The sequence below is a fragment of the Phascolarctos cinereus genome, unplaced genomic scaffold (assembly GCF_003287225.1).
Source record: "Phascolarctos cinereus isolate Bilbo 61053 unplaced genomic scaffold, phaCin_HiC Scaffold_5;HRSCAF=322, whole genome shotgun sequence".
Classification (NCBI taxonomy): Eukaryota; Metazoa; Chordata; class Mammalia; order Diprotodontia; family Phascolarctidae; genus Phascolarctos; species Phascolarctos cinereus.
The window spans coordinates 394,382,765-394,391,981 of NW_027555958.1; the positions used below are offsets into that span (position 1 = coordinate 394,382,765).

Consider the following 9,217-nt stretch of genomic DNA (forward strand, 5'->3'; position numbering starts at 1 on the left):
GCTGAATAAATTATGGTGTATACAATGGTGTGTGGTATATAATGGAATACTATTGTACTGAAAGAAATAAAAACATGGATGTTTCAGAGAAACCTAGGAAGACTTGCATGAATTGATGTAGAGTGAAGTATGAAGAATTTTAATTGAAACAAAATAAAAACAAATAAATTTGAAAGCCTTAAGAATTCCGATCAACACAATAAGTTGCATTGGTAGAGAATGAATAATGAAGCAGGATTCTCACCGCCCAAAAAAAAGGTGATGGACTCAGGAAGTAAAATGAGACTTTTTTTTAATGATCAATGTGTGAATTTGCTTTAACTATTCATATATGTAACAAAGGTTTTGGGTTTTTTTTAACAGTAAGTAGGGTAGGAAGGGGAAAATTCAATTTTCATTAATTAAAAAATAAAATTCAATTTAAAAATCAATTTGAAACAATGTTCCTTGTCAATGTCAATTGTCAATATCATTTGGCCCAGCAATATCACTACTAAGCCTGTGGCCCAAAAAGATCAAAGAAATGGGAAAAAGTTTGATATGTACAAAATTATTTATAGTAGCTCTTTTTTTTTTACAGTGATAAAGAATTGGCAACTATGGAGGTGCCCATCAATTGGGGAATGGCTTAAAAATTTGGGTATATGAATATAAAAAAAATATTGTTCTATGAGAGTTTCAGACAAAAAGGGCAATTTCAGAGAAAGTTGAGAAAACTTACATAAACTCATGTAGAGTGAAGTAAGTAGAATCCGATGAACAATTTATACAACAGCAACATTGAAAAGGAAAATTACTTTAAGGGATTTTAAACTCAGAAATGTAAAATAACAAATCTTCTTGATTTGAAAGAACTAATGATGAACATCAACATATCTCCTGAAAGAGAGGTAATTGACTTGTTTCCAAATGATACATATATTTTCAGAAGCAGCCAAGACAGTAACTTGTGTTCATCGAACTGTGAACATTTCTCTCTTTATTTTGCACTGAACTGTACTACTTTTTACTTTTTACTTATGGCCCCAGAAAACTTACCATCCTAAAAGCATGCATCACCCGAATAATGACATTTCAGCTGTGCCCTCACTACTGTAATCGGAGGGCAAAGCAATAAGATTTTCCCAAGTCTTCCATTTATAGACAGAATAGGCCTAGACCAATTATCTCTTCATTTCTTTCTCTTTTTTCTTTTTGGTGAGGCAATTGGGTTAAGTGACTTGCCCAGGTTCACACAGCTAAATAAGTGCCAAGTGTCTGAGACCAGATTTGAACTCAGATTCTCCTGATTCCAAGGCCAGAGCTCTATCTACTTCACCACCTAGCTGCCCCTATCTCTTCATTTCTAACCTCACTGTACTCTTTTGGAGTGCTCCATCATGCCTCTATTTTATTTACCTTCACTCTGCCCCATTTAAGCTTCCTTTGTGTGTTGTCTTTCTCTATTAGATTGTGACCTCTTTGAAGGTAGAGACTACTTTACTTGAGAATTTGTATCCCAAGTACTTAGAAGAGTGCCTGGCACATTGAGGCCCTTCAAATGTTTATTGACTAACTATTGGTTATAGGCATTTTATTTTTCTTTTCTTTTTCAGTGGGGTATTAGAATTGTGAAAGGTATGTTCTTAAAACATGAAAAAAACAAACTACGCCCCTGCAATAAAAATAAGCAATATTCTCAAAAAAGAAAAAAAAAAGGAAGAAAGGGGTCTTTGAAGTACTTTTAAACACACAGAAGAAAACAGAAAGAAGAGTGGAAGAAACCACAGTCAAGTAAGAAATCTTAAAATTTATACCTTGAATTTATTAACTGCTTAAACAGAAACACATGCTGTATGAGATTAATTTTTAATGTAAAATCATTTTCCTATTCTAGGTCGTATATGGAGATGTTCATTTTATTTTGAGAATAAAAAGAAAAGAAAAAAAATAGAAGGTATATTACAATCTGCTTTGCTGCTGCACCCTAACAACCCTTGTGTCCTCAGAATAGTTTGGTGACAAGGGGTAAATCCTTGGAGGTAGGTTGGCAGTGGAAGAACATGCATCCTGCTCCAGAGATCTCATACATGACTAGGAATACCTTGAATGCTATTAAAATTGTCTAAAAATTCTGGGCAGAGTGCCTAAAAGAACACTTACGTGGGAGAAACCTTCAAATTTTGGAGAACTCAAGCTTCCCATTTAAATCAGAAGTAATTGGAAAGTTTAAGCTCTTGCTATTAATGGGCAAATATAAAAAAATTTTTTAAACTTTTTAATTTAATATTTATTTTTCAAATTTTATGCAAAAATAATTTTAACATTTTTAAAAAAAATTTTGAGCTCCACGTTCTCTGTCTCCTTTCTCTCCCTCCTCCCACAGAAAAGAAAAGCACTTTGACATAGGTTATATATGTGTAGTCATTAAAATACATTTTCATGTAAGTCATGCTGTGAAAGAAAACAGACAAAAAACAAACCACAAGAAAAATAAAGTAAAGAAAAAATATCAGGTAGTGGAGCCAAGATGGATGAGTAAAAGCAGTGACTTGCTTGAGTTCTACCCCAAGCCCCTCCAAATACCTGTAAAAAATAGCACCAAATAAATTCTACAGCAGCAGAAACCATGAAGAGACAGAGTGAAACAAATTTCCAGCCCAAAACAACCTGGATGGTTGATTGGAAAGGTCTGTTGTGCTAGGCTGGGAGAGGAGCACAGTTTAGCATAGACCATGCAGGCAAAGACTAGGCTTCAGCAAACCTGGAGTAGGCCTCAAGGGATTGACTCAAGGAGACCTTTGGTGGTTTCCAGACTTCTCAATCCCAAAACACCAAAGACAACTTATAAAGTCAGTAGGAAAGATCTGTTGGACCACAGTGAGAGGAAAGTTTGGTCCAGCCCCAGTCCCAGCAGCCCTGGGGATATGGGGGTGGGGGGGTGGGGAGAGCACCTGCTTAGGGAACTCTCAGTCCACAGAAGGAGAAGGTATAGAGTGACTGATCACAGAGGGATTGCAGGGATCTCTTTGCTGGCACTGAGTCAGGATTCTCTTGCTTAACCCATGCTTGGATCTGGGCCACAGTTCTAGGTGGTGGTCCTGGGACAAGGAGGAGCACTGGCATGGAAGAGATTGTAGTTGTGGTGAGGAGAGAATGCTCCTCATAATTCCAAGACAGAAAAGATTGCTTGTGGTCACTCATAGAGCAGAGCACAGGCCAGGAAGGGAGTAAACACCTCATCCCCGATTGTACCACCTTGAAAGAAATGAAAATTCAAAGGTCCTAGAAATATTTCTGAAAACAGCTGCACAAAACCCCTAAAGCTTGGGTCAGTACATTCTCCACACTGGAAGCAGAACCCTACCTTAATGAAGATTTGAAAACTCAAGTAAGTGGCTTGGAACATGAGCAAACATGCAAAAAAGTCAGACCACAGAATCTTAATTTGGTGACAAAGAAGATCAAAACATACAACCAGAAGAAGACAATGAAGTCAAAGCTCCTACATCCAAAGCCTCTAAGAAAAATATGAATCAGTTCCAGGCAATAGAAGAGCTCAAAAAGGATTTTGAGAAGCAAGTAAGAGAAGTAGAAGAAAAACTGGAAAGAGAAATGAGAGTGACACAAAAAATCATGAACAATTTAACAGCTTGCTAAAGGAGACCCCAAAAAAAAAACACTGAAGAAAATAACACCTTAAAAAATAGACTAATCCAAATGGCAAAAGAGGTCCAAAAAGCTAATGAGGAAAAGAATGTCTTCAAAAGCAGAATTAGCCAGATGGAAAAGGAAGTCCAAAAGCTTACTGCAGAAAATACATCCTTAAAAATTAGAATGGAGCAAATGGAAGCTAGTGACTTTATGAGAAATCAAGATATTTTAAAAACAAAGCCAAAAGAATGAAAAAATAGAAGACAATGTGAAATATCTCATTGGAAAAACAACTGACCTAGAAAATAGATCCAAGGGGGATCATTTAAAAATCATTGGACTACCTGAAAGCCATGATCAAAAAAAGAACCTAGACATCATCTTTCAAGAAATTAATAAGGAAAACTGCCCTGATATTCTAGAATACAAAGGTAAAATAGAAATTGCAAGAACCCACTGATCCCCTCCTGAAAGAGGTTTTCCCCAAGGGAAAACTCTTAGGAATATTGTAGCCAAATTCCAGAGTTCCCAGGTCAAGGAGAAAATATTGCAAGCAGCCAGAAAGAAACAATCCAAGTATTGTGGAAAAACAATCAGGATAACACAAGATTTATCAGCTTTTACATTAGGGGATCAGAGGGGTTGGAATGTAATATTCTGGAGGGCAAAGAAGATAGGATTACAACCAAGAATCACCTACCCAGCAAAACTGAGCACAATCCTTCAGAGGAAAAAATGGACATTCAGTGATCTAAAAGACTTTCAAACATTCTTGATAAGAAGACCAGAGCTCAATAGAAAATTTGACTTTCAAATACAAAACTCAAGAGAAGCATGAAGAGGTAAACAGGAAAGAGAAATCATCAGGGATTTATTAGAGTTGAACTGTTTCCTACATGGAAAGATGATAAGTGTAACTCATGAGACTTTTCTCAGTACTATGGTAGTTGGAAAGAAAAAAAAATAGACACATTGGTAGGTAGATAGATAGATAGATGGCACAGAGTGAGTTGAGTTGAAGATGAAGAGGTGATATTGAAAAAATAAAATTAAGGGGTAAGAGAGAAATATACTGGGAGAAGGAGAAAGAGAGACATAGAATGGGGTAAATTATCCCGCATGAAACAGACAAGTAAAAACTTTTACAGCGGAAAGGAAGTTGGGGAAGGTGAGAGGGAATGAATGAATCTTATTCTCATCAAATTTGGCTTAAGGAGGGAATAACATACACACTTAATTGAGTATGGAAATGTATCTTATCCTACAGGAAAATAGGAGGAAAGGGGATAAGAGAGAGGGAGAATAATAAAGGGGGGGCAAGATTGGGGATAATCAGAAGCAAACACTTTTGAGAAGAGAGAGGGTGAAAAGAGAGAATAGGATAAATGGGAGCAGAATAGGATGCAGGGAAATATAGTTAGTTTTTCACAACATGACTACTATGGAAGTCACAGCATGACTACCCAGGTACAACCTACATGGAGTTGCTTGCCTTCGCAATGAGGGTGGGTATGGAGGGAGGAAGGGAGAGAATTTGAAACCCAAAGTTTAAAAAACATGTTAAAATTGTTTTTAAATGCAACTGGTAAAAAAGATATATAGGCAATTGGGTATTGAAATCTATCCTGCCTTACATGAAAATAGAAGGGGAAGGTGATAAGAGAAGGCAGGGGATGATAGAAGGGAGGGCAGATTAGGGGAATGGATATTCAGAATGCACATCATCTTGGTGTGGGAGGAGGGGTTGGATGGGGAGAAAATTTGGAACTCAAAATCTTGTGGAAGTGAATATTGAAAAGTGAAAATAAGTAAATTACAAAATATAAAATAAAAATGAAAATATCTGAAAAAGTTGACACTTTAGAATCTAAGAAGTTGTTAAAGACTCACTAGGGGAACAGTTTGAGAAGGGGTACTTTATGAAGCCAGGGCTAAAGAAACATCAGAAATCATTAATGAAGCAGTCCACAACCTTAGGATCTACTTAGCCAAGAAAAGACAGAAAGTCAGTTCAGATTCTCAGAAGTTCATCCATCCCACCAGAAGAGCATTTACATCTTCTCCAATGTAAAAGAAATAAATAAACAAAAATCTTAAATTGGGATGAAACCCCAAACTGTCCTCAGTGTTTGTAAAGTTCCAATACAATCTCTAGTCTTTCAGCCCCAAGCAAGGGGAGGGGAAACTTCACTTGGCTCCCCAAACCAGAAGACACAACTAGCTAATAAGTTAACTGTGTTGCCTCTAGTACCACCAGAGACTAGCAAGTCTGAATGCGGGCTGACTGGTACCCTGGAAGCAGAGCATCATGGCTGGAGTCCTCCCTGGTAGGCAAAGTAGAGATGTCCTGCTGGTTTGGAGAGGGGACATTCTAGAGAGATGCATAGAAGAAGGGAAAGTCGCCCAGAACAGGGAAAAGTAACAGAGGTAGAAAAAGGGCAGAAAGAATGAGGTGCCGTATGACCCAAAAAAGGCTAATAACACACAGTAACTGAAATGTTAGGCCAAAAGTTTCAGGAAGGGGGGAAGCATGCACCTTATTTTGTTTAAAGAATTATATGTGGATATTTCAGCTTCCAGAAACACCTGTCTGTACTTTCTCTAGGAAGGAGATGAGGAGAGTGAAAAACAGTGTTGTAACATGAATGATATTGGTGCCAAAAATATGAAATCTCCTAATTGAATCATCTGCTTCTTAAGGGAGCCAATTGAAAAACACCAGATGCATTAATCAGAGTATGGAAAAATAAAATTAAAAAAACCCAATCAGAAAAAAAAGAAAAAAAGTATTTTCAATTTGTATTCAGACTTCATCAGTTTTTTCCCCCTCTCTAGAAAGGTATAGCATCTTTCATAATAAGTCCTTTAGCACTTTCTTGGATCATTGTGTTTCTGAGAATAGCTAAGTTATTCACAGTAGATCATCATACAGCATCGCTGTTATTATGTACAATGTTGTACCGGTTTTGCTCATTTCACTTCACATCAGTCATGTAAATCTTTCCAGGTTTTTCTGAGAACATCCTGCTAGTCATTTCTTATAACACAATTAGTATTCCATCACACTCATGTACAACATCTTGTTTAGCCATTCCCCAATTGGTGGAAATCCCCTCAATTTTTAATTCTTCACCACCAATAAAGGAGCTGATACACTCTTTCCCATCCACTGACTTCATGGTCACATCACAAAGAAATTAACATTGTTTCTGAATTAGATTTGATTTATTTCCAGTTTCTGATGAAACAACATTAACTTTTTTTTATTTTCAAATTTGACTCCATTTAGTCTACTACTCAAACTGATGACATCAAATTTCTTTGCAACATTTTGCACCTTCTTTACAGGATTCCCATCCTCACCTGCACTTTTTTTATAACCATCAGTTAAAAAAAATCATGCATCTGTATAGGCGAATTATAGAAGGTAAGCAAACGAATCAGGGTGAACCTTCTCTGTAACAAAGAGATCACATCTTACAGCATCTTCATCTTTGTGGTAAACATCTGGACAATTGACAGAAGTACCATCTGAAGTGAATAACTTCCTGAAAATCTCTCATTGCATAGTTAAAATATACTTGTGCACAGGTAAAGTTTTATAGCCAACTTCAAATGTCACATCATGGGTATTGTCCATCTCATCTGTTTCCTCCAATAATGTGCCAAAATCTTCCGCAAAAAATGATGAGGACACAGTTGGAATTTTGTAAAGGCTTGTCTTAGGGTCTGATTGCAAAAGTGCAAGATTATTTCTGCTTGGATCCATGCTGATGCCAATAGCTCTGTGGACAAAATTAAGTTTTGTAAGCTGAATTCTTTCATACACACTACTTGTATCATAGACATAATATCTATCTGATGAGGAATTATGCAGGTTTGATTTAACTTCTTTCTTTTCAGTATTATTTTCTCCTTCAAGCCATTTCACTGCAAATCCTTCACCATCTTGGGTAACAAACATTGTTTTATTTCTATTTAAAGCAATATCAGACATGAAGATCTGGCGAACATAAGCCCATTGACGCTGTTTCATGGGGCTGCTAATTTATTTCCAGCAAAACACTCTCCCAGATTCATCCACTGCAAGAATAGAAATTTTCACCCCCATTTTATTTCAGATGCTGAGGATCAACCCTGTGTTCCATATGCTCCCCAGACACAAGAACCTTTTGTAAGTTGAGTTGCTTTGAAGCCATCTTCTGGCAGTGATAATCTGCAAGTAAATATCTCTTTCCTTTGTAATACAAACTGTGGCACCATCACTTGAAGCAACCACGGACACAATGCAATCTTTATTATGGAGAGCTGATGCCTTCCTGTGAGCCTTTCACACTTTTCTCCTTTGGGACCTAGTAAATATCCTAGTTGTCCACCATTTAGTCCCATAGTGGAAACAGCTTCTTTAGTCCACAGCACTATACGGAACCTGCCTGCAGCCAGTCCAATAATTGTTCTCCCTTTCAGATTTCTTTGCCTGAATCTGTCTCAGTACACTGCATCTAGCTAGTGGAGGGATACTACCCAACTGATGAAAATTATCTAGACTGAAAGTATAAACACCTCCTTCTTCAGTTAAGTATGATCCTTAGCAGCTGCCACTTGGGAGCAGTTAAGACCAGTTAGTCCTTCTACCAGCCTAGAGACCACACAAGTTTGTCCATCTCCATGGCTTAAGCATCCTCCTTGACCATGACCACACGTGTAAACTTGCCCTTTCTGAGACAGAAAAACTGAATGAAATGTGCAAAGTACCACCTGCTTGATACAAATTTCAGCTCTAGAGAATAGATCCACAAACTCAGGCTGATGCTTACTATTTTGGGCTTCCATGACCCAGGGTAAATTTTATGTTATTTCCCCAAGATTAGACATCAGTAGGATCAGTATTATTGAATACTATATGGGCTGGTCTGTCCTTCGTTACAAGGCCCTAAGGTGATAAACCTTCTTTATCCTGGATATACAAACTAACACCGTGCTTCAAAAGTGACCAAACACAACCAATATGTCCATAAAAATGCTTCAATGCAAAGCTGCCCATACCTGCTCCTTGTCTCTCGCCAACAGATCTACTCCTTTTGTCTCTGACAATCCAACACTCCTTTCTTTCCACATGATGAAATGAAGTGAAGAACATTCCTTCCAAAGGCACCCTTGATTATTGCAGTAAGTAGAGAGAAAGGCCTTAATCTGGACTTCACTCCTCCTTGTTACTACAGAAAGGACATCCAAAGCATGCTTCAGGAATTGACATTTTAAAGTACAATCTGGTATAGAAGCACTCATCCTATTCTTTTTCACACTGTTTATTCTTTCTTCAGAAGATCAATTCTTTAAAACTAGTCTTATTTATTTTTATTTTAATTTAAAAAAAAAAGAGAGAGCCAAAGCACCGATATGCTTTTTGGGCTGAACTACGCTGGGTATAGATGGTATTTCCAGAATTCAAATTCATTTCCCCAGGACAATAATATAAAATTATGAATCTTTGTGCAATTTATTTTGGCACTTAAAATTAAGTATAAATATCTATAAAGTTTATATCAAAAGCATATTATTAAAAAAGGAAAAAAAAAACTTT

At 37.0% G+C, this 9,217-nt stretch overlaps 1 pseudogene; it reads right to left on the reverse strand.

Annotated features, from left to right (window-relative positions):
• Positions 1-5,893: 5,893 nt before the first annotated feature.
• On the reverse strand, positions 5,894-8,922 carry LOC110206780 (inhibitor of Bruton tyrosine kinase pseudogene; annotated as a pseudogene).
• Positions 8,923-9,217: the final 295 nt, after the last annotated feature.